General features: G+C 60.5%; 15 non-coding genes across 15 annotated transcripts; 9 read left to right on the forward strand and 6 right to left on the reverse strand.

Annotated features, from left to right (window-relative positions):
- Nucleotides 1–2,046: 2,046 nt before the first annotated feature.
- TRNAG-GCC (transfer RNA glycine (anticodon GCC)) lies at nucleotides 2,047–2,117 on the reverse strand. The gene has a single exon. It is a non-coding gene; the product is annotated as a tRNA-Gly (tRNA).
- A 1,123-nt stretch (nucleotides 2,118–3,240) lies between these two features.
- Nucleotides 3,241–3,323, reverse strand: TRNAL-CAG (transfer RNA leucine (anticodon CAG)). The gene has a single exon. It is a non-coding gene; the product is annotated as a tRNA-Leu (tRNA).
- Nucleotides 3,324–3,895: 572 nt separating this feature from the next.
- TRNAD-GUC (transfer RNA aspartic acid (anticodon GUC)) lies at nucleotides 3,896–3,967 on the forward strand. Its single transcript has one exon. It is a non-coding gene; the product is annotated as a tRNA-Asp (tRNA).
- An 830-nt stretch (nucleotides 3,968–4,797) lies between these two features.
- On the forward strand, nucleotides 4,798–4,869 carry TRNAG-UCC (transfer RNA glycine (anticodon UCC)). Its single transcript has one exon. It is a non-coding gene; the product is annotated as a tRNA-Gly (tRNA).
- Nucleotides 4,870–5,155: 286 nt separating this feature from the next.
- TRNAE-CUC (transfer RNA glutamic acid (anticodon CUC)) lies at nucleotides 5,156–5,227 on the forward strand. The gene has a single exon. It is a non-coding gene; the product is annotated as a tRNA-Glu (tRNA).
- Nucleotides 5,228–9,582: 4,355 nt separating this feature from the next.
- TRNAG-GCC (transfer RNA glycine (anticodon GCC)) lies at nucleotides 9,583–9,653 on the reverse strand. Its single transcript has one exon. It is a non-coding gene; the product is annotated as a tRNA-Gly (tRNA).
- A 1,127-nt stretch (nucleotides 9,654–10,780) lies between these two features.
- Nucleotides 10,781–10,863, reverse strand: TRNAL-CAG (transfer RNA leucine (anticodon CAG)). The gene has a single exon. It is a non-coding gene; the product is annotated as a tRNA-Leu (tRNA).
- Nucleotides 10,864–11,435: 572 nt separating this feature from the next.
- Nucleotides 11,436–11,507, forward strand: TRNAD-GUC (transfer RNA aspartic acid (anticodon GUC)). Its single transcript has one exon. It is a non-coding gene; the product is annotated as a tRNA-Asp (tRNA).
- An 830-nt stretch (nucleotides 11,508–12,337) lies between these two features.
- TRNAG-UCC (transfer RNA glycine (anticodon UCC)) lies at nucleotides 12,338–12,409 on the forward strand. The gene has a single exon. It is a non-coding gene; the product is annotated as a tRNA-Gly (tRNA).
- A 286-nt stretch (nucleotides 12,410–12,695) lies between these two features.
- TRNAE-CUC (transfer RNA glutamic acid (anticodon CUC)) lies at nucleotides 12,696–12,767 on the forward strand. Its single transcript has one exon. It is a non-coding gene; the product is annotated as a tRNA-Glu (tRNA).
- A 4,352-nt stretch (nucleotides 12,768–17,119) lies between these two features.
- TRNAG-GCC (transfer RNA glycine (anticodon GCC)) lies at nucleotides 17,120–17,190 on the reverse strand. The gene has a single exon. It is a non-coding gene; the product is annotated as a tRNA-Gly (tRNA).
- A 1,123-nt stretch (nucleotides 17,191–18,313) lies between these two features.
- On the reverse strand, nucleotides 18,314–18,396 carry TRNAL-CAG (transfer RNA leucine (anticodon CAG)). The gene has a single exon. It is a non-coding gene; the product is annotated as a tRNA-Leu (tRNA).
- A 572-nt stretch (nucleotides 18,397–18,968) lies between these two features.
- Nucleotides 18,969–19,040, forward strand: TRNAD-GUC (transfer RNA aspartic acid (anticodon GUC)). Its single transcript has one exon. It is a non-coding gene; the product is annotated as a tRNA-Asp (tRNA).
- An 830-nt stretch (nucleotides 19,041–19,870) lies between these two features.
- TRNAG-UCC (transfer RNA glycine (anticodon UCC)) lies at nucleotides 19,871–19,942 on the forward strand. Its single transcript has one exon. It is a non-coding gene; the product is annotated as a tRNA-Gly (tRNA).
- A 286-nt stretch (nucleotides 19,943–20,228) lies between these two features.
- Nucleotides 20,229–20,300, forward strand: TRNAE-CUC (transfer RNA glutamic acid (anticodon CUC)). Its single transcript has one exon. It is a non-coding gene; the product is annotated as a tRNA-Glu (tRNA).
- Nucleotides 20,301–24,522: the final 4,222 nt, after the last annotated feature.

Raw genomic sequence — 24,522 nt, forward strand, 5'->3', positions numbered from 1 at the left:
AAGAGAAACAGACTCCCAGACAGAGAAAACACACTGATGGTTACCCAAGGAGAAAGGGAGGGGTGGAGACATAAATTAGGAGCTGCGATGAACAGATACACCGTACTTCATATAAAAGACATAAGCAGGGGGCTTCCCTGGTGGCGCAGTGGTTGAGAGTCCGCCTGCCGATGCAGGGGACACGGGTTCGTGCCCCGGTCCGGGAAGATCCCACATGCCGCGGAGCGGCTGGGCCCGTGAGCCATGGCCGCTGAGCCTGCGCGTCCGGAGCCTGTGCTCCGCAACGGGAGAGGCCACAGCAGTGAGAGGCCCGCGTACTATAGAAAAAAAAAAAAAAAAGACATAAGCAACAAGGATTTCCAGTATAACACAGGGAATGATATTCAATATCGTGTAGTAAGCTATCATGGAAAGCAATCTGAAACGTTATTAGACATGGGAAACAGTATCTGCTTTGCTGTGCACCTGAAACTAACTCCATATTGTTAATCAACTTTTCTTCCAAAATTACAGCTAGTCGTTCTTATAAGTAAGTAAGTAAATGAATAAATAAATATTAAATGCATAAATAAAAACAACACACTAAAGAAATAGGTGAAATAGGGGCTCTCATATGATCCAGCAATCCCCATCGTGGGTACACATCGGCAGAGGAGAGAAACTGTCATTTGAATAGATCCATGCACCCCCATGTTCACAGCAGCACTACGGGCCACAGCCAAGACATGGACAAAACCCAAGTGCCCATCAACCGATGGCTGGCACGGGAAGACGTGATATATATGTACTGTGGAATATTACTCAGCCATACAAAAGAGTGAGATACTGCCATTTGCACCAAGAAGGAGGGACCTAGAGTATATTACACTTAGCGACGTAAGTCAGGCAGAGAAGCACAAAGATACGGGGACTCTAAAGCGTACTACAAACGAACGTATGTGCCAAAGAGAGACAGACACACAGACATAGAAAACACACTGTTCGTTACCCAAGGGGAAAGTGTAGGGCAGGGGAAATTCCGGAGCTGTGATTAACAGAGAGGAAATACTATACATAAAGCACACAAGCAACAAGGATTTACCGTACAGCACAGGGAACTGTATTCATGTGTCGTGATAACGTATAACGGAAAATAACCTGGAAAAGGACATATAACTGAATCACTTTGCTGTACACCTGAAAGTAACACAATGTTTAAACCAACCATACTGCTACGAAAAGGAGAAGACGACGAAGGGGAAAACAAGAGGGCAACGGGACAGAGGCAAGGGCAGGATCCTTGACAACGTAGGATTTGGAAAGGATCGGGGGGAAAAGTGGCGAGATAGGAGGGGGGAGGGGGGTGTTTGTGGGAATAGGCAGGAGGCTGAGGTGGTGGTGCTGGGGGTGCTGTCCCGAGGGCTGATGCTGTTGGTGGGAGCAGAGGTTCAGGGGAGGGGGTGGTGTTTGTCGTGCTGATGGTGCTGGTGGCAGTAGCGGTGGAGGAGCGGGCCGGTGTTGGAAACGTGTTTCTGTTGAGGGTCAAAACGTGAATCTAGAGTGTAGTCTGCGATGATAGTGTGGACTTCTTTGGAACTCCTCGTGCAAGTGAGCGCTTTTGGGACTCTCTAGGAAACTGGGATGTATCGCTCCCAGAGGTGGCGACTTGCTTGCTGCTGGTTGTGCAAAGATAGTATAATTTTCGGAGTGGGGGCAGAGTGAGGCAGAGAGCTTGGACACGTGGCGAAAGGTGAAGAGGTTGGGCTGTGCGGGTGCCAGTGTGGGGTGTTCCTTACGGTGACAAGCGGGACACAAGCGGGGTCGGGGTCAGGAAGAGAACAAGGACAAGGAAGGGTCTGGGCGAAAGAGTGGCTCAGCCCGCGAGGTGTCAGGTCCTGGAGGCCTGGCTCCCGGGTGTGTGTGGGGTGGGGGCGTCTGCGTGGGAAGGACAGGGGCCGGGAAGGTACGGTGGTGAGCGAGCTGTTGCAGGACGGGTGCCTTGAGTGTGGCACCTGGGAAACCCAGCTCCGCTTTGGGGCTGCGGGCACCAAAAGGGGACGCTGCGTCTGCATGGGCCGGGAATCGAACCCGGGCCTCCCGCGTGGCAGGCGAGAATTCTACCACTGAACCACCCATGCACCGATGGCCGCCGGCGCCCGCCGCTGCCCCAGCGGCGCTCGCCGCCAACCGCCGGACCCTGGTCACTGCTCGCCGCGTGGGCATGGGCTCCATTTGAGCAGGAGGCCGACGGGCCACCTGAATGAGAGGCTCCAGGCACTCTGGCGACCCCAGGGCGCGAGGCGGTCGGAAGCACCGAAGGATGGAGGGACGCAGGCGGGCTCGGCCCGTCCTGCGCTTTCTCTGCCGTCCACGGGCTCGGCCCGTCCTGCGCTTTCTCTGCCGTCCACGGAGCCGATTGACTGTCGGTGTCGCCAGGCGAAGCCAGGAGGCGAACCGGCCTGGCCCGCGCCCGAATCCCGGTCAGGGCAGGCGAGGCGTGGCCGGTGCGGCTGAGCACCGACGTTCCTCTCAGCCGCCGCCCGGCTCCGACGCAGCCAGGCAGGCAGGCAGGTGTGGTCCGGCCAGGGTCCCAAGGCGAAAAAGCACCGAGGGCACGCACCACAAGGCAGTCAGGACGCTGTCGGCGGCCACCTCGCTGTGGCTGTGGAGGGAATGGAATGGGCAGGCAGGCCGTTGGGTCTGGCGGGAAGGACAGGATGTTGGAAAGAGGGAGAGCTGCTGCTGGCGGAAGTGGAAGGAAGGCTGTGAGAACGAGTCCGCTGTTCACCAGGCAGAAGTCGGAGGGCGGGCGAGGCGTGGAGGGCTTTCCACACGCGGCCGTTCTGCGTGTGGCGGTGGTGGGGGCGGGGTGGGGCGGGGGAGAGGCCGTGGGTGGGAGGGGCGAAGGCAGGCAGGCAGGCAGGCAGGCAGGCAGGAAGACCAGCAGCAGCAGCCGCCAGCAGGTGAGGAAAGATGTGCTGCGAAGGACTGAAGGGCTTCCCGGTGTGGGTGCAGGTAGGAGGGGGCGTAGGAGCTGGCGGGGAGGGCGTTTTTCCGGAAAGCCCGTGGCCGGAGGGTTCGTAGCGGGCCGTTTCTGCCAGGCCCGCGGCCGTGGCTGAGAAGGCCCCGCGTCTGAGAGGCGTGGATGTCCGGGCCGCAGTTTGGAGAGGCGGCAAGAGTGCAAGGCGCGAACGGACTGGAAGGCAGTAAAGCGCTGCCATAGGGCCGGGTGCGTTTGTCGGGCGGGCCAAAAGGCTGGCTTGTCAGGAGTGGGATTCGAACCCACGCCTCCAGGGGAGACTGCGACCTGAACGCAGCGCCTTAGACCGCTCGGCCATCCTGACGGCGGGCCTGGGCGTGCGCGTGGCCGTTCGGCTGGCTGGGACCCGACGCGACGCGCAGCCCGGTGCCCTTGGCGGGACGCGGTGCTCCGCGCCAGGCGCGCGGCCGTGTGGGGGAGCGACGGAGCGGGCGCGCGGCGGCCGACGGGGAGCAAGGCCAGACGACGCGCCTGGCTCCGCCGCGGTGGCGTCCTCGCCCAGCCCTGGCCCCGGACGGAGCCGGGCCGCGTCTTGCCAGCCCCTGCCGCCGGCCCCCACCCGCGCCTCTCCTCGCCGGCCATGGCCAGGCGCGCGCCCACCCCCTCCTCGCAGCCTTGCTTTCGGTCTCGGGCCCCCTCCTCCCGGCGCGATCCCCTCGTCGGAGGCAATAGGCAGCGCGCACTCGGAGCTTTCAGCGCCACTCGGGTCCGGGTCCCTGTCGGGTCGGGGGCTGCTGCTTTGGAGGACGCGGTTGGTGTGGCGTTGGGTCGGCTCGGGCACGTGCCGGGCGCCCGTGGTGGGCAGGGGGCCGGAGGGCAGGGGGAGGCGTCGGCAGTCAGCCCGAGAGCGTCCGGGCGCGGGGGCGGTGGCCGCCGTCCTCGTTAGTATAGTGGTGAGTATCCCCGCCTGTCACGCGGGAGACCGGGGTTCGATTCCCCGACGGGGAGGCAACACGCCCCCTTTTGGTGGCTGGCGCCGCTCTCTGTCCCGCCGCCTATCTCCCAAGGACCCTGCTTGTCCGCCCTGTGCCCTCCGTCCTCCAGCGAGGCGCAGGGCCCCAGCGCGTGCCCAGCCTGCCCACCCTCGACCCCCTCCAGCCCTTCCTCGTCGCCGGGCACTCAGTCGCCACGGCCGAGCGACGGCCTCCTCTGGACACCACAAGCTCTCGATGACGTTGCGGCCCGCCCAAAGTGGCTGTCTCCGTGGGCTCCTTGCGTCGCGACGCAAGGCTGCGCAGCTATGCACAGCTGCATAGGTGCCCAGCTGCCGGGACGGGTGGGAGGCGGATGAGTGCCGTTCCCTGTCGGTGCGGGAAGTGGCCTGGCCAGGCGCCGGGTGGAGAAGGGCTTTGGCGAGCCGGGGTGCTGGAAGATGCGTGCGCCGGGGGCGGGGGCGGGCCGCGGCGTGGAGCCGAGGGACCTGGAGCAGCAAGGCAGCGAGAGCGCCACCCTGAGGCGATCGGGCGGGTGGTCTAGGGCAGCTTCGTGGGGCTGGCGCGGGTGGGGCGCCGGGGGGCCTTGGTGGCGTCTGTGACGTCACAGAGCTGCCGGCCGGCGTGGCGTCGGGGCAGGGCTGCTCCAAGCGGCGGCGGCGGCGGCTGAGGAGGAGGAGGAGGACGAGGAAGAGAAAGGGGAGCAGAAGGAGGAAGAGAAGGAGGAGGAGTCGGAAGAGAAGGAGTCGGAGGAGGAGGAGGAGGAGGAGGGGGAGGAGGAAGCGGCGACGAGAGTGCGCTCGGGCGAGCCCGGTGCCGGCGTCTCGGGGCGGCCCGGGCTGTGCAGCGTTGGTGGTATAGTGGTGAGCATAGCTGCCTTCCAAGCAGTTGACCCGGGTTCGATTCCCGGCCAACGCAGCGGACTGACCTTTTGCCGCGCTCCGCGGGCGGCCGGCCGGGCGGCCGGCCGGGGGCCTGTGAGGGAGAGCTGGGAGCAGGGAGCTCGGCGGCCCTAGCGGCTCTTCTTGTGTGTGCGAGAAGCAGGCGCGCAGTGTTCTGAGGGTGCTGCGAGCAGGAAGGACGGGAGGACACGTGGATTGCCAGGGGCGGCGCGTGGCTGGACTTGGAAAGGCCGGGTCTTGGCGCCAAGGTGGCGCCGAGCGGCTGCTATGGGTCGAGCAGGAGCCGTGGTAGAGCCCGACGCTCCCTGGTGGTCTAGTGGTTAGGATTCGGCGCTCTCACCGCCGCGGCCCGGGTTCGATTCCCGGTCAGGGAAGCCTTTCTTCTTCCTCTCTACCTCACACCGTCCACATCCCACTTTTAGGCCACGCTTGCTCCGCGGCCTCGGCGTCGCGCCCTGCCCGACAACAGCCGCCCGGTGCCCTGCACCTGCAGCCCAAGCCCTGCCAGGCAACGTCCACCCTCCCTGCCCGGCCAGACCTTTTGGCCGCACTGGCGCGCGCCCACTCGAGGCCTTCGACGTCCCGTGTCTTCGTTTTCACACGCTTGCCTCAGCCCCAAACACGAATGGCCGGGGCGGCGCCTCTCCCCGCCGAGGCTGTGTCCACGAGCAAACGCCCCCGCCGGTGTTTGGACTCTCCAGCAGCACTGCTTCTCCCCCACGGCGACAGCGGCGGCGGCACCGACGGCGCTGTCACACGCGGTGCCTTCTGACAGCGCCGGATCCCCTGTGGAAAGGAGCACCGGTGGGCAGACGGGTGCTTCGCAACACCGCAGCAGGTTTCCTGAACGCCCTTGCCGGTGCCTTGGGGGTGGCTGACAGTGTGGGATGAAGGTGTTTGTGGCCGTGGTCGGTGGCCACCCCACGCGGGCTAGGGAACGGAGCAGAACGAGCCCATGGAGAGAGGGCGGCGGTGGGCCGCGTGCTGGGAGGTGCGAGGAAGGACCTGGGGTGTCTGGCTGGAGCACGGGCAGGAGCGAGAGGTGTTGGGCTGGCGGGGACCTGGCCCGGGAGAGCGGCTGGCCGCTCAGGCAGGGGCTCAGCAGAAGCTTGGTGTGGTGGTGGTACCCGGCCCGGCACGTGTGTGCGGGTGGGTCAGATCAGGGGGCGGAGTGGGCCTGGAGTAGGGTGAGTCTGAGGAGCGCTGGCAGAAGTGAGACTTCCGGGCAGGACATTTGACAGTCGGGCCTGGGATACAAGGGGCAGGTGGCGGGGAGAGGGGTCCGAGCCTCCAGGCTGGGGGGAAGGGCGGGGTGTGTGAGTGGGCTGTGGGGCGTGGAAGATGGTGGGAGAGGACCCCTTCGCGGTGGGGTGGCGGGTGAGCGCCCCAGACTGGTGTGCTGTGCGGCAAGGTGGTCAGGCCAAGCAATGGGTTGTTACTGGGGGCGGTGGGTAGGAGGCGGGCAAGAGAACAACAGAAACGGAGTGCACCACAGGGGCTAGGTGGGGGTCCGAATCGGGTGGGGGCATTCTACTGCCCCAGAGACACACATCACCTCTCATCGGGAGAAACCATCCAGCCTCAGGTGTGTGTGGCGGCGGGGGTGGGGGGAGGAGGGGTTGAGGTTGAAAGAGGCCAAGGGAGAAGTCCCGTCTGATCCAGCAATCCCACTCCTGGGTACGTACCCGGAAATGGCGAAACAAGAGTTCAGAAAGGCCCAGGCACCTCCATGTTCACAGCGGCACTATTTGCACTAGCCAAGACACGGAAAAAAACCCAAGTGCCCGTCAACGGGTGGCCAGTACAAGAAGAGGTCGTATCTATGTAGTACGAGCTATCACTCAGCCATCAATAAAAAAGAATGAACTATTGCCATTTGCTGCCACAAGACTGCTCCCCGAGAATATTACGCTTCGTGAAGTATGTCCGACAGAGAAACACAAAGATACGTGGAATCTCAAAAGTACTACCACTGAATCTATGTGCGAAACAGAAACAGGCTCACAGACCTGGAAAACGCAGTGATGGTTACCCGAGGGAGAAAGGAGGGGTGGAGGGATAAATTAGGAGCTCGATGAACCGATACACAGTACTTCATATAAAGGAGATAAGCAACAAGGATTTACAGAATAACACAGGGAATGATATTCAATATCCTGCAATAACCTATACTGGAAATCAATCTGAAACAATATTAGACATGGAAAACAGTATCCCCTTTGCTGTACACCTGAAACTAACTCCATGTGGTTACTCAACTCTTCTTCCTAAACCACAAGTACTAATCCTTAAAAGTAAGTAAGTAAATAAATAAATATATAAATAAATAAATAGGAGGAACTGAGCCATCAGATGATCCAGCAATCCCCGTCGTGGGTACACAGCCGCCAAAGAGAAAAACTGTTGTTTGGAGAGATCCACGCACCCCCGTGTTTGTAGCTGCGCTACGTGCCACAGCCAAGACACAGAAAAAACCCATGTGCCCATCAGCAGTCGGCTGACAGAAAAGGATGTGGTATATATGTACTGGGGAGTATTACTCAGCCATTTCAGAAAATGAAATATTGCCATTTGCCACACTAAGGATGGTCCTAGAGATTATTACACTTGGTGAAGTAAGTCTGACAGAGAAGCACAAAGATACGTGGAATCTAAAACGTAATAGAAAAGAATGTATGTGCAAAAGAGAAACAGACTCCCAGACAGAGAAAACACACTGATGGTTACCCAAGGAGAAAGGGAGGGGTGGAGACATAAATTAGGAGCTGCGATGAACAGATACACCGTACTTCATATAAAAGACATAAGCAGGGGGCTTCCCTGGTGGCGCAGTGGTTGAGAGTCCGCCTGCCGATGCAGGGGACACGGGTTCGTGCCCCGGTCCGGGAAGATCCCACATGCCGCGGAGCGGCTGGGCCCGTGAGCCATGGCCGCTGAGCCTGCGCGTCCGGAGCCTGTGCTCCGCAACGGGAGAGGCCACAGCAGTGAGAGGCCCGCGTACTATAGAAAAAAAAAAAAAAAAGACATAAGCAACAAGGATTTCCAGTATAACACAGGGAATGATATTCAATATCGTGTAGTAAGCTATCATGGAAAGCAATCTGAAACGTTATTAGACATGGGAAACAGTATCTGCTTTGCTGTGCACCTGAAACTAACTCCATATTGTTAATCAACTTTTCTTCCAAAATTACAGCTAGTCGTTCTTATAAGTAAGTAAGTAAATGAATAAATAAATATTAAATGCATAAATAAAAACAACACACTAAAGAAATAGGTGAAATAGGGGCTCTCATATGATCCAGCAATCCCCATCGTGGGTACACATCGGCAGAGGAGAGAAACTGTCATTTGAATAGATCCATGCACCCCCATGTTCACAGCAGCACTACGGGCCACAGCCAAGACATGGACAAAACCCAAGTGCCCATCAACCGATGGCTGGCACGGGAAGACGTGATATATATGTACTGTGGAATATTACTCAGCCATACAAAAGAGTGAGATACTGCCATTTGCACCAAGAAGGAGGGACCTAGAGTATATTACACTTAGCGACGTAAGTCAGGCAGAGAAGCACAAAGATACGGGGACTCTAAAGCGTACTACAAACGAACGTATGTGCCAAAGAGAGACAGACACACAGACATAGAAAACACACTGTTCGTTACCCAAGGGGAAAGTGTAGGGCAGGGGAAATTCCGGAGCTGTGATTAACAGAGAGGAAATACTATACATAAAGCACACAAGCAACAAGGATTTACCGTACAGCACAGGGAACTGTATTCATGTGTCGTGATAACGTATAACGGAAAATAACCTGGAAAAGGACATATAACTGAATCACTTTGCTGTACACCTGAAAGTAACACAATGTTTAAACCAACCATACTGCTACGAAAAGGAGAAGACGACGAAGGGGAAAACAAGAGGGCAACGGGACAGAGGCAAGGGCAGGATCCTTGACAACGTAGGATTTGGAAAGGATCGGGGGGAAAAGTGGCGAGATAGGAGGGGGGAGGGGGGTGTTTGTGGGAATAGGCAGGAGGCTGAGGTGGTGGTGCTGGGGGTGCTGTCCCGAGGGCTGATGCTGTTGGTGGGAGCAGAGGTTCAGGGGAGGGGGTGGTGTTTGTCGTGCTGATGGTGCTGGTGGCAGTAGCGGTGGAGGAGCGGGCCGGTGTTGGAAACGTGTTTCTGTTGAGGGTCAAAACGTGAATCTAGAGTGTAGTCTGCGATGATAGTGTGGACTTCTTTGGAACTCCTCGTGCAAGTGAGCGCTTTTGGGACTCTCTAGGAAACTGGGATGTATCGCTCCCAGAGGTGGCGACTTGCTTGCTGCTGGTTGTGCAAAGATAGTATAATTTTCGGAGTGGGGGCAGAGTGAGGCAGAGAGCTTGGACACGTGGCGAAAGGTGAAGAGGTTGGGCTGTGCGGGTGCCAGTGTGGGGTGTTCCTTACGGTGACAAGCGGGACACAAGCGGGGTCGGGGTCAGGAAGAGAACAAGGACAAGGAAGGGTCTGGGCGAAAGAGTGGCTCAGCCCGCGAGGTGTCAGGTCCTGGAGGCCTGGCTCCCGGGTGTGTGTGGGGTGGGGGCGTCTGCGTGGGAAGGACAGGGGCCGGGAAGGTACGGTGGTGAGCGAGCTGTTGCAGGACGGGTGCCTTGAGTGTGGCACCTGGGAAACCCAGCTCCGCTTTGGGGCTGCGGGCACCAAAAGGGGACGCTGCGTCTGCATGGGCCGGGAATCGAACCCGGGCCTCCCGCGTGGCAGGCGAGAATTCTACCACTGAACCACCCATGCACCGATGGCCGCCGGCGCCCGCCGCTGCCCCAGCGGCGCTCGCCGCCAACCGCCGGACCCTGGTCACTGCTCGCCGCGTGGGCATGGGCTCCATTTGAGCAGGAGGCCGACGGGCCACCTGAATGAGAGGCTCCAGGCACTCTGGCGACCCCAGGGCGCGAGGCGGTCGGAAGCACCGAAGGATGGAGGGACGCAGGCGGGCTCGGCCCGTCCTGCGCTTTCTCTGCCGTCCACGGGCTCGGCCCGTCCTGCGCTTTCTCTGCCGTCCACGGAGCCGATTGACTGTCGGTGTCGCCAGGCGAAGCCAGGAGGCGAACCGGCCTGGCCCGCGCCCGAATCCCGGTCAGGGCAGGCGAGGCGTGGCCGGTGCGGCTGAGCACCGACGTTCCTCTCAGCCGCCGCCCGGCTCCGACGCAGCCAGGCAGGCAGGCAGGTGTGGTCCGGCCAGGGTCCCAAGGCGAAAAAGCACCGAGGGCACGCACCACAAGGCAGTCAGGACGCTGTCGGCGGCCACCTCGCTGTGGCTGTGGAGGGAATGGAATGGGCAGGCAGGCCGTTGGGTCTGGCGGGAAGGACAGGATGTTGGAAAGAGGGAGAGCTGCTGCTGGCGGAAGTGGAAGGAAGGCTGTGAGAACGAGTCCGCTGTTCACCAGGCAGAAGTCGGAGGGCGGGCGAGGCGTGGAGGGCTTTCCACACGCGGCCGTTCTGCGTGTGGCGGTGGTGGGGGCGGGGTGGGGCGGGGGAGAGGCCGTGGGTGGGAGGGGCGAAGGCAGGCAGGCAGGCAGGCAGGCAGGCAGGCAGGAAGACCAGCAGCAGCAGCCGCCAGCAGGTGAGGAAAGATGTGCTGCGAAGGACTGAAGGGCTTCCCGGTGTGGGTGCAGGTAGGAGGGGGCGTAGGAGCTGGCGGGGAGGGCGTTTTTCCGGAAAGCCCGTGGCCGGAGGGTTCGTAGCGGGCCGTTTCTGCCAGGCCCGCGGCCGTGGCTGAGAAGGCCCCGCGTCTGAGAGGCGTGGATGTCCGGGCCGCAGTTTGGAGAGGCGGCAAGAGTGCAAGGCGCGAACGGACTGGAAGGCAGTAAAGCGCTGCCATAGGGCCGGGTGCGTTTGTCGGGCGGGCCAAAAGGCTGGCTTGTCAGGAGTGGGATTCGAACCCACGCCTCCAGGGGAGACTGCGACCTGAACGCAGCGCCTTAGACCGCTCGGCCATCCTGACGGCGGGCCTGGGCGTGCGCGTGGCCGTTCGGCTGGCTGGGACCCGACGCGACGCGCAGCCCGGTGCCCTTGGCGGGACGCGGTGCTCCGCGCCAGGCGCGCGGCCGTGTGGGGGAGCGACGGAGCGGGCGCGCGGCGGCCGACGGGGAGCAAGGCCAGACGACGCGCCTGGCTCCGCCGCGGTGGCGTCCTCGCCCAGCCCTGGCCCCGGACGGAGCCGGGCCGCGTCTTGCCAGCCCCTGCCGCCGGCCCCCACCCGCGCCTCTCCTCGCCGGCCATGGCCAGGCGCGCGCCCACCCCCTCCTCGCAGCCTTGCTTTCGGTCTCGGGCCCCCTCCTCCCGGCGCGATCCCCTCGTCGGAGGCAATAGGCAGCGCGCACTCGGAGCTTTCAGCGCCACTCGGGTCCGGGTCCCTGTCGGGTCGGGGGCTGCTGCTTTGGAGGACGCGGTTGGTGTGGCGTTGGGTCGGCTCGGGCACGTGCCGGGCGCCCGTGGTGGGCAGGGGGCCGGAGGGCAGGGGGAGGCGTCGGCAGTCAGCCCGAGAGCGTCCGGGCGCGGGGGCGGTGGCCGCCGTCCTCGTTAGTATAGTGGTGAGTATCCCCGCCTGTCACGCGGGAGACCGGGGTTCGATTCCCCGACGGGGAGGCAACACGCCCCCTTTTGGTGGCTGGCGCCGCTCTCTGTCCCGCCGCCTATCTCCCAAGGACCCTGCTTGTCCGCCCTGTGCCCTCCGTCCTCCAGCGAGGCGCAGGGCCCCAGCGCGTGCCCAGCCTGCCCACCCTCGACCCCCTCCAGCCCTTCCTCGTCGCCGGGCACTCAGTCGCCACGGCCGAGCGACGGCCTCCTCTGGACACCACAAGCTCTCGATGACGTTGCGGCCCGCCCAAAGTGGCTGTCTCCGTGGGCTCCTTGCGTCGCGACGCAAGGCTGCGCAGCTATGCACAGCTGCATAGGTGCCCAGCTGCCGGGACGGGTGGGAGGCGGATGAGTGCCGTTCCCTGTCGGTGCGGGAAGTGGCCTGGCCAGGCGCCGGGTGGAGAAGGGCTTTGGCGAGCCGGGGTGCTGGAAGATGCGTGCGCCGGGGGCGGGGGCGGGCCGCGGCGTGGAGCCGAGGGACCTGGAGCAGCAAGGCAGCGAGAGCGCCACCCTGAGGCGATCGGGCGGGTGGTCTAGGGCAGCTTCGTGGGGCTGGCGCGGGTGGGGCGCCGGGGGGCCTTGGTGGCGTCTGTGACGTCACAGAGCTGCCGGCCGGCGTGGCGTCGGGGCAGGGCTGCTCCAAGCGGCGGCGGCGGCGGCTGAGGAGGAGGAGGAGGACGAGGAAGAGAAAGGGGAGCAGAAGGAGGAAGAGAAGGAGGAGGAGTCGGAAGAGAAGGAGTCGGAGGAGGAGGAGGAGGAGGAGGGGGAGGAGGAAGCGGCGACGAGAGTGCGCTCGGGCGAGCCCGGTGCCGGCGTCTCGGGGCGGCCCGGGCTGTGCAGCGTTGGTGGTATAGTGGTGAGCATAGCTGCCTTCCAAGCAGTTGACCCGGGTTCGATTCCCGGCCAACGCAGCGGACTGACCTTTTGCCGCGCTCCGCGGGCGGCCGGCCGGCCGGCCGGCCGGGGGCCTGTGAGGGAGAGCTGGGAGCAGGGAGCTCGGCGGCCCTAGCGGCTCTTCTTGTGTGTGCGAGAAGCAGGCGCGCAGTGTTCTGAGGGTGCTGCGAGCAGGAAGGACGGGAGGACACGTGGATTGCCAGGGGCGGCGCGTGGCTGGACTTGGAAAGGCCGGGTCTTGGCGCCAAGGTGGCGCCGAGCGGCTGCTATGGGTCGAGCAGGAGCCGTGGTAGAGCCCGACGCTCCCTGGTGGTCTAGTGGTTAGGATTCGGCGCTCTCACCGCCGCGGCCCGGGTTCGATTCCCGGTCAGGGAAGCCTTTCTTCTTCCTCTCTACCTCACACCGTCCACATCCCACTTTTAGGCCACGCTTGCTCCGCGGCCTCGGCGTCGCGCCCTGCCCGACAACAGCCGCCCGGTGCCCTGCACCTGCAGCCCAAGCCCTGCCAGGCAACGTCCACCCTCCCTGCCCGGCCACACCTTTTGGCCGCACTGGCGCGCGCCCACTCGAGGCCTTCGACGTCCCGTGTCTTCGTTTTCACACGCTTGCCTCAGCCCCAAACACGAATGGCCGGGGCGGCGCCTCTCCCCGCCGAGGCTGTGTCCACGAGCAAACGCCCCCGCCGGTGTTTGGACTCTCCAGCAGCACTGCTTCTCCCCCACGGCGACAGCGGCGGCGGCACCGACGGCGCTGTCACACGCGGTGCCTTCTGACAGCGCCGGATCCCCTGTGGAAAGGAGCACCGGTGGGCAGACGGGTGCTTCGCAACACCGCAGCAGGTTTCCTGAACGCCCTTGCCGGTGCCTTGGGGGTGGCTGACAGTGTGGGATGAAGGTGTTTGTGGCCGTGGTCGGTGGCCACCCCACGCGGGCTAGGGAACGGAGCAGAACGAGCCCATGGAGAGAGGGCGGCGGTGGGCCGCGTGCTGGGAGGTGCGAGGAAGGACCTGGGGTGTCTGGCTGGAGCACGGGCAGGAGCGAGAGGTGTTGGGCTGGCGGGGACCTGGCCCGGGAGAGCGGCTGGCCGCTCAGGCAGGGGCTCAGCAGAAGCTTGGTGTGGTGGTGGTACCCGGCCCGGCACGTGTGTGCGGGTGGGTCAGATCAGGGGGCGGAGTGGGCCTGGAGTAGGGTGAGTCTGAGGAGCGCTGGCAGAAGTGAGACTTCCGGGCAGGACATTTGACAGTCGGGCCTGGGATACAAGGGGCAGGTGGCAGGGAGAGGGGTCCGAGCCTCCAGGCTGGGGGGAAGGGCGGGGTGTGTGAGTGGGCTGTGGGGCGTGGAAGATGGTGGGAGAGGACCCCTTCGCGGTGGGGTGGCGGGTGAGCGCCCCAGACTGGTGTGCTGTGCGGCAAGGTGGTCAGGCCAAGCAATGGGTTGTTACTGGGGGCGGTGGGTAGGAGGCGGGCAAGAGAACAACAGAAACGGAGTGCACCACAGGGGCTAGGTGGGGGTCCGAATCGGGTGGGGGCATTCTACTGCCCCAGAGACACACATCACCTCTCATCGGGAGAAACCATCCAGCCTCAGGTGTGTGTGGCGGCGGGGGTGGGGGGAGGAGGGGTTGAGGTTGAAAGAGGCCAAGGGAGAAGTCCCGTCTGATCCAGCAATCCCACTCCTGGGTACGTACCCGGAAATGGCGAAACAAGAGTTCAGAAAGGCCCAGGCACCTCCATGTTCACAGCGGCACTATTTGCACTAGCCAAGACACGGAAAAAAACCCAAGTGCCCGTCAACGGGTGGCCAGTACAAGAAGAGGTCGTATCTATGTAGTACGAGCTATCACTCAGCCATCAATAAAAAAGAATGAACTATTGCCATTTGCTGCCACAAGACTGCTCCCCGAGAATATTACGCTTCGTGAAGTATGTCCGACAGAGAAACACAAAGATACGTGGAATCTCAAAAGTACTACCACTGAATCTATGTGCGAAACAGAAACAGGCTCACAGACCTGGAAAACGCAGTGATGGTTACCCGAGGGAGAAAGGAGGGGTGGAGGGATAAATTAGGAGCTCGATGAACCGATACACAGTACTTCATATAAAGGAGATAAGCAACAAGGATTTACAGAATAACACAGGGAATGATATTCAATATCCTGCAATAACCTATACTGGAAATCAATCTGAAACAATATTAGACATGGAAAACAGTATCCCCTTTGCTGTACACCTGAAACTAACTCCATGTGGTTACTCAACTCTTCTTCCTAAACCACAAGTACTAATCCTTAAAAGTAAGTAAGTAAATAAATAAATATATAAATAAATAAATAGGAGGAACTGAGCCATCAGATGATCCAGCAATCCCCGTCGTGGGTACACAGCCGCCAAAGAGAAAAACTGTTGTTTGGAGAGATCCACGCACCCCCGTGTTTGTAGCTGCGCTACGTGCCACAGCCAAGACACAGAAAAAACCCATGTGCCCATCAGCAGTCGGCTGACAGAAAAGGATGTGGTATATATGTACTGGGGAGTATTACTCAGCCATTTCAGAAAATGAAATATTGCCATTTGCCACACTAAGGATGGTCCTAGAGATTATTACACTTGGTGAAGTAAGTCTGACAGAGAAGCACAAAGATACGTGGAATCTAAAACGTAATAGAAAAGAATGTATGTGCAAAAGAGAAACAGACTCCCAGACAGAGAAAACACACTGATGGTTACCCAAGGAGAAAGGGAGGGGTGGAGACATAAATTAGGAGCTGCGATGAACAGATACACCGTACTTCATATAAAAGACATAAGCAGGGGGCTTCCCTGGTGGCGCAGTGGTTGAGAGTCCGCCTGCCGATGCAGGGGACACGGGTTCGTGCCCCGGTCCGGGAAGATCCCACATGCCGCGGAGCGGCTGGGCCCGTGAGCCATGGCCGCTGAGCCTGCGTGTCCGGAGCCTGTGCTCCGCAACGGGAGAGGCCACAGCAGTGAGAGGCCCGCGTACTATAGAAAAAAAAAAAAAAACAAACATAAGCAACAAGGATTTCCAGTATAACACAGGGAATGATATTCAATATCGTGTAGTAAGCTATCATGGAAAGCAATCTGAAACATTATTAGACATGGAAAACAGAATCCGCTTTGCTGTGCACCTGAAACTAACTCAATATCATTAATCAACTTTTCTTCCAAAATTACAGCTAGTAGTTCTTATTAGTAAGTAAGTAAATGAATAAATATTAAATGCATAAATAAAAGCAACACACTAAAGAAATACGTGAAATACGAGCTCTCATATGATCCAGCAATCCCCATCGTGGGTACACATCAGCAGAGGAGAGAAACTGTCATTTGAAGAGATCCATGCACCCCCATGTTCACAGCAGCACTACGGGCCACAGCCAAGACATGGACAAAACCCAAGTGCCCATCAACCGATGGCTGGCACGGGAAGACGTGATATATATGTACCGTGGAATATTACTCAGCCATACAAAAGAGTGAGATACTGCCATTTGCACCAAGAAGGAGGGACCTAGAGTATATTACACTTAGCGACGTAAGTCAGGCAGAGAAGCACAAAGATACGGGGACTCTAAAGCGTACTACAAACGAACGTATGTGCCAAAGAGAGACAGACACACAGACATAGAAAACACACTGTTCGTTACCCAAGGGGAAAGTGTAGGGCAGGGGAAATTCCGGAGCTGTGATTAACAGAGAGGAAATACTATACATAAAGCACACAAGCAACAAGGATTTACCGTACAGCACAGGGAACTGTATTCATGTGTCGTGATAACGTATAACGGAAAATAACCTGGAAAAGGACATATAACTGAATCACTTTGCTGTACACCTGAAAGTAACACAATGTTTAAACCAACCATACTGCTACGAAAAGGAGAAGACGACGAAGGGGAAAACAAGAGGGCAACGGGACAGAGGCAAGGGCAGGATCCTTGACAACGTAGGATTTGGAAAGGATCGGGGGGAAAAGTGGCGAGATAGGAGGGGGGAGGGGGGTGTTTGTGGGAATAGGCAGGAGGCTGAGGTGGTGGTGCTGGGGGTGCTGTCCCGAGGGCTGATGCTGTTGGTGGGAGCAGAGGTTCAGGGGAGGGGGTGGTGTTTGTCGTGCTGATGGTGCTGGTGGCAGTAGCGGTGGAGGAGCGGGCCGGTGTTGGAAACGTGTTTCTGTTGAGGGTCAAAACGTGAATCTAGAGTGTAGTCTGCGATGATAGTGTGGACTTCTTTGGAACTCCTCGTGCAAGTGAGCGCTTTTGGGACTCTCTAGGAAACTGGGATGTATCGCTCCCAGAGGTGGCGACTTGCTTGCTGCTGGTTGTGCAAAGATAGTATAATTTTCGGAGTGGGGGCAGAGTGAGGCAGAGAGCTTGGACACGTGGCGAAAGGTGAAGAGGTTGGGCTGTGCGGGTGCCAGTGTGGGGTATTCCTTACGGTGACAAGCGGGACACAAGCGGGGTCGGGGTCAGGAAGAGAACAAGGACAAGGAAGGGTCTGGGCGAAAGAGTGGCTCAGCCCGCGAGGTGTCAGGTCCTGGAGGCCTGGCTCCCGGGTGTGTGTGGGGTGGGGGCGTCTGCGTGGGAAGGACAGGGGCCGGGAAGGTACGGTGGTGAGCGAGCTGTTGCAGGACGGGTGCCTTGAGTGTGGCAGCTGGGAAACCCAGCTCCGCTTTGGGGCTGCGGGCACCAAAAGGGGACGCTGCGTCTGCATGGGCCGGGAATCGAACCCGGGCCTCCCGCGTGGCAGGCGAGAATTCTACCACTGAACCACCCATGCACCGATGGCCGCCGGCGCCCGCCGCTGCCCCAGCGGCGCTCGCCGCCAACCGCCGGACCCTGGTCACTGCTCGCCGCGTGGGCATGGGCTCCATTTGAGCAGGAGGCCGACGGGCCACCTGAATGAGAGGCTCCAGGCACTCTGGCGACCCCAGGGCGCGAGGCGGTCGGAAGCACCGAAGGATGGAGGGACGCAGGCGGGCTCGGCCCGTCCTGCGCTTTCTCTGCCGTCCACGGGCTCGGCCCGTCCTGCGCTTTCTCTGCCGTCCACGGAGCCGATTGACTGTCGGTGTCGCCAGGCGAAGCCAGGAGGCGAACCGGCCTGGCCCGCGCCCGAATCCCGGTCAGGGCAGGCGAGGCGTGGCCGGTGCGGCTGAGCACCGACGTTCCTCTCAGCCGCCGCCCGGCTCCGACGCAGCCAGGCAGGCAGGCAGGTGTGGTCCGGCCAGGGTCCCAAGGCGAAAAAGCACCGAGGGCACGCACCACAAGGCAGTCAGGACGCTGTCGGCGGCCACCTCGCTGTGGCTGTGGAGGGAATGGAATGGGCAGGCAGGCCGTTGGGTCTGGCGGGAAGGACAGGATGTTGGAAAGAGGGAGAGCTGCTGCTGGCGGAAGTGGAAGGAAGGCTGTGAGAACGAGTCCGCTGTTCACCAGGCAGAAGTCGGAGGGCGGGCGAGGCGTGGAGGGCTTTCCACACGCGGCCGTTCTGCGTGTGGCGGTGGTGGGGGCGGGGTGGGGCGGGGGAGAGGCCGTGGGTGGGAGGGGCGAAGGCAGGCAGGCAGGCAGGCAGGCAGGCAGGAAGACCAGCAGCAGCAGCCGCCAGCAGGTGAGGAAAGATGTGCTGCGAAGGACTGAAGGGCTTCCCGGTGTGGGTGCAGGTAGGAGGGGGCGTAGGAGCTGGCGGGGAGGGCGTTTTTCCGGAAAGCCCGTGGCCGGAGGGTTCGTAGCGGGCCGTTTCTGCCAGGCCCGCGGCCGTGGCTGAGAAGGCCCCGCGTCTGAGAGGCGTGGATGTCCGGGCCGCAGTTTGGAGAGGCGGCAAGAGTGCAAGGCGCGAACGGACTGGAAGGCAGTAAAGCGCTGCCATAGGGCCGGGTGCGTTTGTCGGGCGGGCCAAAAGGCTGGCTTGTCAGGAGTGGGATTCGAACCCACGCCTCCAGGGGAGACTGCGACCTGAACGCAGCGCCTTAGACCGCTCGGCCATCCTGACGGCGGGCCTGGGCGTGCGCGTGGCCGTTCGGCTGGCTGGGACCCGACGCGACGCGCAGCCCGGTGCCCTTGGCGGGACGCGGTGCTCCGCGCCAGGCGCGCGGCCGTGTGGGGGAGCGACGGAGCGGGCGCGCGGCGGCCGACGGGGAGCAAGGCCAGACGACGCGCCTGGCTCCGCCGCGGTGGCGTCCTCGCCCAGCCCTGGCCCCGGACGGAGCCGGGCCGCGTCTTGCCAGCCCCTGCCGCCGGCCCCCACCCGCGCCTCTCCTCGCCGGCCATGGCCAGGCGCGCGCCCACCCCCTCCTCGCAGCCTTGCTTTCGGTCTCGGGCCCCCTCCTCCCGGCGCGATCCCCTCGTCGGAGGCAATAGGCAGCGCGCACTCGGAGCTTTCAGCGCCACTCGGGTCCGGGTCCCTGTCGGGTCGGGGGCTGCTGCTTTGGAGGACGCGGTTGGTGTGGCGTTGGGTCGGCTCGGGCACGTGCCGGGCGCCCGTGGTGGGCAGGGGGCCGGAGGGCAGGGGGAGGCGTCGGCAGTCAGCCCGAGAGCGTCCGGGCGCGGGGGCGGTGGCCGCCGTCCTCGTTAGTATAGTGGTGAGTATCCCCGCCTGTCACGCGGGAGACCGGGGTTCGATTCCCCGACGGGGAGGCAACACGCCCCCTTTTGGTGGCTGGCGCCGCTCTCTGTCCCGCCGCCTATCTCCCAAGGACCCTGCTTGTCCGCCCTGTGCCCTCCGTCCTCCAGCGAGGCGCAGGGCCCCAGCGCGTGCCCAGCCTGCCCACCCTCGACCCCCTCCAGCCCTTCCTCGTCGCCGGGCACTCAGTCGCCACGGCCGAGCGACGGCCTCCTCTGGACACCACAAGCTCTCGATGACGTTGCGGCCCGCCCAAAGTGGCTGTCTCCGTGGGCTCCTTGCGTCGCGACGCAAGGCTGCGCAGCTATGCACAGCTGCATAGGTGCCCAGCTGCCGGGACGGGTGGGAGGCGGATGAGTGCCGTTCCCTGTCGGTGCGGGAAGTGGCCTGGCCAGGCGCCGGGTGGAGAAGGGCTTTGGCGAGCCGGGGTGCTGGAAGATGCGTGCGCCGGGGGCGGGGGCGGGCCGCGGCGTGGAGCCGAGGGACCTGGAGCAGCAAGGCAGCGAGAGCGCCACCCTGAGGCGATCGGGCGGGTGGTCTAGGGCAGCTTCGTGGGGCTGGCGCGGGTGGGGCGCCGGGGGGCCTTGGTGGCGTCTGTGACGTCACAGAGCTGCCGGCCGGCGTGGCGTCGGGGCAGGGCTGCTCCAAGCGGCGGCGGCGGCGGCTGAGGAGGAGGAGGAGGACGAGGAAGAGAAAGGGGAGCAGAAGGAGGAAGAGAAGGAGGAGGAGTCGGAAGAGAAGGAGTCGGAGGAGGAGGAGGAGGAGGAGGGGGAGGAGGAAGCGGCGACGAGAGTGCGCTCGGGCGAGCCCGGTGCCGGCGTCTCGGGGCGGCCCGGGCTGTGCAGCGTTGGTGGTATAGTGGTGAGCATAGCTGCCTTCCAAGCAGTTGACCCGGGTTCGATTCCCGGCCAACGCAGCGGACTGACCTTTTGCCGCGCTCCGCGGGCGGCCGGCCGGCCGGCCGGCCGGGGGCCTGTGAGGGAGAGCTGGGAGCAGGGAGCTCGGCGGCCCTAGCGGCTCTTCTTGTGTGTGCGAGAAGCAGGCGCGCAGTGTTCTGAGGGTGCTGCGAGCAGGAAGGACGGGAGGACACGTGGATTGCCAGGGGCGGCGCGTGGCTGGACTTGGAAAGGCCGGGTCTTGGCGCCAAGGTGGCGCCGAGCGGCTGCTATGGGTCGAGCAGGAGCCGTGGTAGAGCCCGACGCTCCCTGGTGGTCTAGTGGTTAGGATTCGGCGCTCTCACCGCCGCGGCCCGGGTTCGATTCCCGGTCAGGGAAGCCTTTCTTCTTCCTCTCTACCTCACACCGTCCACATCCCACTTTTAGGCCACGCTTGCTCCGCGGCCTCGGCGTCGCGCCCTGCCCGACAACAGCCGCCCGGTGCCCTGCACCTGCAGCCCAAGCCCTGCCAGGCAACGTCCACCCTCCCTGCCCGGCCAGACCTTTTGGCCGCACTGGCGCGCGCCCACTCGAGGCCTTCGACGTCCCGTGTCTTCGTTTTCACACGCTTGCCTCAGCCCCAAACACGAATGGCCGGGGCGGCGCCTCTCCCCGCCGAGGCTGTGTCCACGAGCAAACGCCCCCGCCGGTGTTTGGACTCTCCAGCAGCACTGCTTCTCCCCCACGGCGACAGCGGCGGCGGCACCGACGGCGCTGTCACACGCGGTGCCTTCTGACAGCGCCGGATCCCCTGTGGAAAGGAGCACCGGTGGGCAGACGGGTGCTTCGCAACACCGCAGCAGGTTTCCTGAACGCCCTTGCCGGTGCCTTGGGGGTGGCTGACAGTGTGGGATGAAGGTGTTTGTGGCCGTGGTCGGTGGCCACCCCACGCGGGCTAGGGAACGGAGCAGAACGAGCCCATGGAGAGAGGGCGGCGGTGGGCCGCGTGCTGGGAGGTGCGAGGAAGGACCTGGGGTGTCTGGCTGGAGCACGGGCAGGAGCGAGAGGTGTTGGGCTGGCGGGGACCTGGCCCGGGAGAGCGGCTGGCCGCTCAGGCAGGGGCTCAGCAGAAGCTTGGTGTGGTGGTGGTACCCGGCCCGGCACGTGTGTGCGGGTGGGTCAGATCAGGGGGCGGAGTGGGCCTGGAGTAGGGTGAGTCTGAGGAGCGCTGGCAGAAGTGAGACTTCCGGGCAGGACATTTGACAGTCGGGCCTGGGATACAAGGGGCAGGTGGCAGGGAGAGGGGTCCGAGCCTCCAGGCTGGGGGGAAGGGCGGGGTGTGTGAGTGGGCTGTGGGGCGTGGAAGATGGTGGGAGAGGACCCCTTCGCGGTGGGGTGGCGGGTGAGCGCCCCAGACTGGTGTGCTGTGCGGCAAGGTGGTCAGGCCAAGCAATGGGTTGTTACTGGGGGCGGTGGGTAGGAGGCGGGCAAGAGAACAACAGAAACGGAGTGCACCACAGGGGCTAGGTGGGGGTCCGAATCGGGTGGGGGCATTCTACTGCCCCAGAGACACACATCACCTCTCATCGGGAGAAACCATCCAGCCTCAGGTGTGTGTGGCGGCGGGGGTGGGGGGAGGAGGGGTTGAGGTTGAAAGAGGCCAAGGGAGAAGTCCCGTCTGATCCAGCAATCCCACTCCTGGGTACGTACCCGGAAATGGCGAAACAAGAGTTCAGAAAGGCCCAGGCACCTCCATGTTCACAGCGGCACTATTTGCACTAGCCAAGACACGGAAAAAAACCCAAGTGCCCGTCAACGGGTGGCCAGTACAAGAAGAGGTCGTATCTATGTAGTACGAGCTATCACTCAGCCATCAATAAAAAAGAATGAACTATTGCCATTTGCTGCCACAAGACTGCTCCCCGAGAATATTACGCTTCGTGAAGTATGTCCGACAGAGAAACACAAAGATACGTGGAATCTCAAAAGTACTACCACTGAATCTATGTGCGAAACAGAAACAGGCTCACAGACCTGGAAAACGCAGTGATGGTTACCCGAGGGAGAAAGGAGGGGTGGAGGGATAAATTAGGAGCTCGATGAACCGATACACAGTACTTCATATAAAGGAGATAAGCAACAAGGATTTACAGAATAACACAGGGAATGATATTCAATATCCTGCAATAACCTATACTGGAAATCAATCTGAAACAATATTAGACATGGAAAACAGTATCCCCTTTGCTGTACACCTGAAACTAACTCCATGTGGTTACTCAACTCTTCTTCCTAAACCACAAGTACTAATCCTTAAAAGTAAGTAAGTAAATAAATAAATATATAAATAAATAAATAGGAGGAACTGAGCCATCAGATGATCCAGCAATCCCCGTCGTGGGTACACAGCCGCCAAAGAGAAAAACTGTTGTTTGGAGAGATCCACGCACCCCCGTGTTTGTAGCTGCGCTACGTGCCACAGCCAAGACACAGAAAAAACCCATGTGCCCATCAGCAGTCGGCTGACAGAAAAGGATGTGGTATATATGTACTGGGGAGTATTACTCAGCCATTTCAGAAAATGAAATATTGCCATTTGCCACACTAAGGATGGTCCTAGAGATTATTACACTTGGTGAAGTAAGTCTGACAGAGAAGCACAAAGATACGTGGAATCTAAAACGTAATAGAAAAGAATGTATGTGCAAAAGAGAAACAGACTCCCAGACAGAGAAAACACACTGATGGTTACCCAAGGAGAAAGGGAGGGGTGGAGACATAAATTAGGAGCTGCGATGAACAGATACACCGTACTTCATATAAAAGACATAAGCAGGGGGCTTCCCTGGTGGCGCAGTGGTTGAGAGTCCGCCTGCCGATGCAGGGGACACGGGTTCGTGCCCCGGTCCGGGAAGATCCCACATGCCGCGGAGCGGCTGGGCCCGTGAGCCATGGCCGCTGAGCCTGCGCGTCCGGAGCCTGTGCTCCGCAACGGGAGAGGCCACAGCAGTGAGAGGCCCGCGTACTATAGAAAAAAAAAAAAAAAAAAACATAAGCAACAAGGATTTCCAGTATAACACAGGGAATGATATTCAATATCGTGTAGTAAGCTATCATGGAAAGCAATCTGAAACATTATTAGACATGGAAAACAGAATCCGCTTTGCTGTGCACCTGAAACTAACTCAATATCATTAATCAACTTTTCTTCCAAAATTACAGCTAGTAGTTCTTATTAGTAAGTAAGTAAATGAATAAATATTAAATGCATAAATAAAAGCAACACACTAAAGAAATACGTGAAATACGAGCTCTCATATGATCCAGCAATCCCCATCGTGGGTACACATCAGCAGAGGAGAGAAACTGTCATTTGAAGAGATCCATGCACCCCCATGTTCACAGCAGCACTACGGGCCACAGCCAAGACATGGACAAAACCCAAGTGCCCATCAACCGATGGCTGGCACGGGAAGACGTGATATATATGTACCGTGGAATATTACTCAGCCATACAAAAGAGTGAGATACTGCCATTTGCACCAAGAAGGAGGGACCTAGAGTATATTACACTTAGCGACGTAAGTCAGGCAGAGAAGCACAAAGATACGGGGACTCTAAAGCGTACTACAAACGAACGTATGTGCCAAAGAGAGACAGACACACAGACATAGAAAACACACTGTTCGTTACCCAAGGGGAAAGTGTAGGGCAGGGGAAATTCCGGAGCTGTGATTAACAGAGAGGAAATACTATACATAAAGCACACAAGCAACAAGGATTTACCGTACAGCACAGGGAACTGTATTCATGTGTCGTGATAACGTATAACGGAAAATAACCTGGAAAAGGACATATAACTGAATCACTTTGCTGTACACCTGAAAGTAACACAATGTTTAAACCAACCATACTGCTACGAAAAGGAGAAGACGACGAAGGGGAAAACAAGAGGGCAACGGGACAGAGGCAAGGGCAGGATCCTTGACAACGTAGGATTTGGAAAGGATCGGGGGGAAAAGTGGCGAGATAGGAGGGGGGAGGGGGGTGTTTGTGGGAATAGGCAGGAGGCTGAGGTGGTGGTGCTGGGGGTGCTGTCCCGAGGGCTGATGCTGTTGGTGGGAGCAGAGGTTCAGGGGAGGGGGTGGTGTTTGTCGTGCTGATGGTGCTGGTGGCAGTAGCGGTGGAGGAGCGGGCCGGTGTTGGAAACGTGTTTCTGTTGAGGGTCAAAACGTGAATCTAGAGTGTAGTCTGCGATGATAGTGTGGACTTCTTTGGAACTCCTCGTGCAAGTGAGCGCTTTTGGGACTCTCTAGGAAACTGGGATGTATCGCTCCCAGAGGTGGCGACTTGCTTGCTGCTGGTTGTGCAAAGATAGTATAATTTTCGGAGTGGGGGCAGAGTGAGGCAGAGAGCTTGGACACGTGGCGAAAGGTGAAGAGGTTGGGCTGTGCGGGTGCCAGTGTGGGGTATTCCTTACGGTGACAAGCGGGACACAAGCGGGGTCGGGGTCAGGAAGAGAACAAGGACAAGGAAGGGTCTGGGCGAAAGAGTGGCTCAGCCCGCGAGGTGTCAGGTCCTGGAGGCCTGGCTCCCGGGTGTGTGTGGGGTGGGGGCGTCT

This window comes from Globicephala melas, chromosome 1 (genome assembly GCF_963455315.2).
Source record: "Globicephala melas chromosome 1, mGloMel1.2, whole genome shotgun sequence".
In the NCBI taxonomy this organism is placed as follows: Eukaryota; Metazoa; Chordata; class Mammalia; order Artiodactyla; family Delphinidae; genus Globicephala; species Globicephala melas.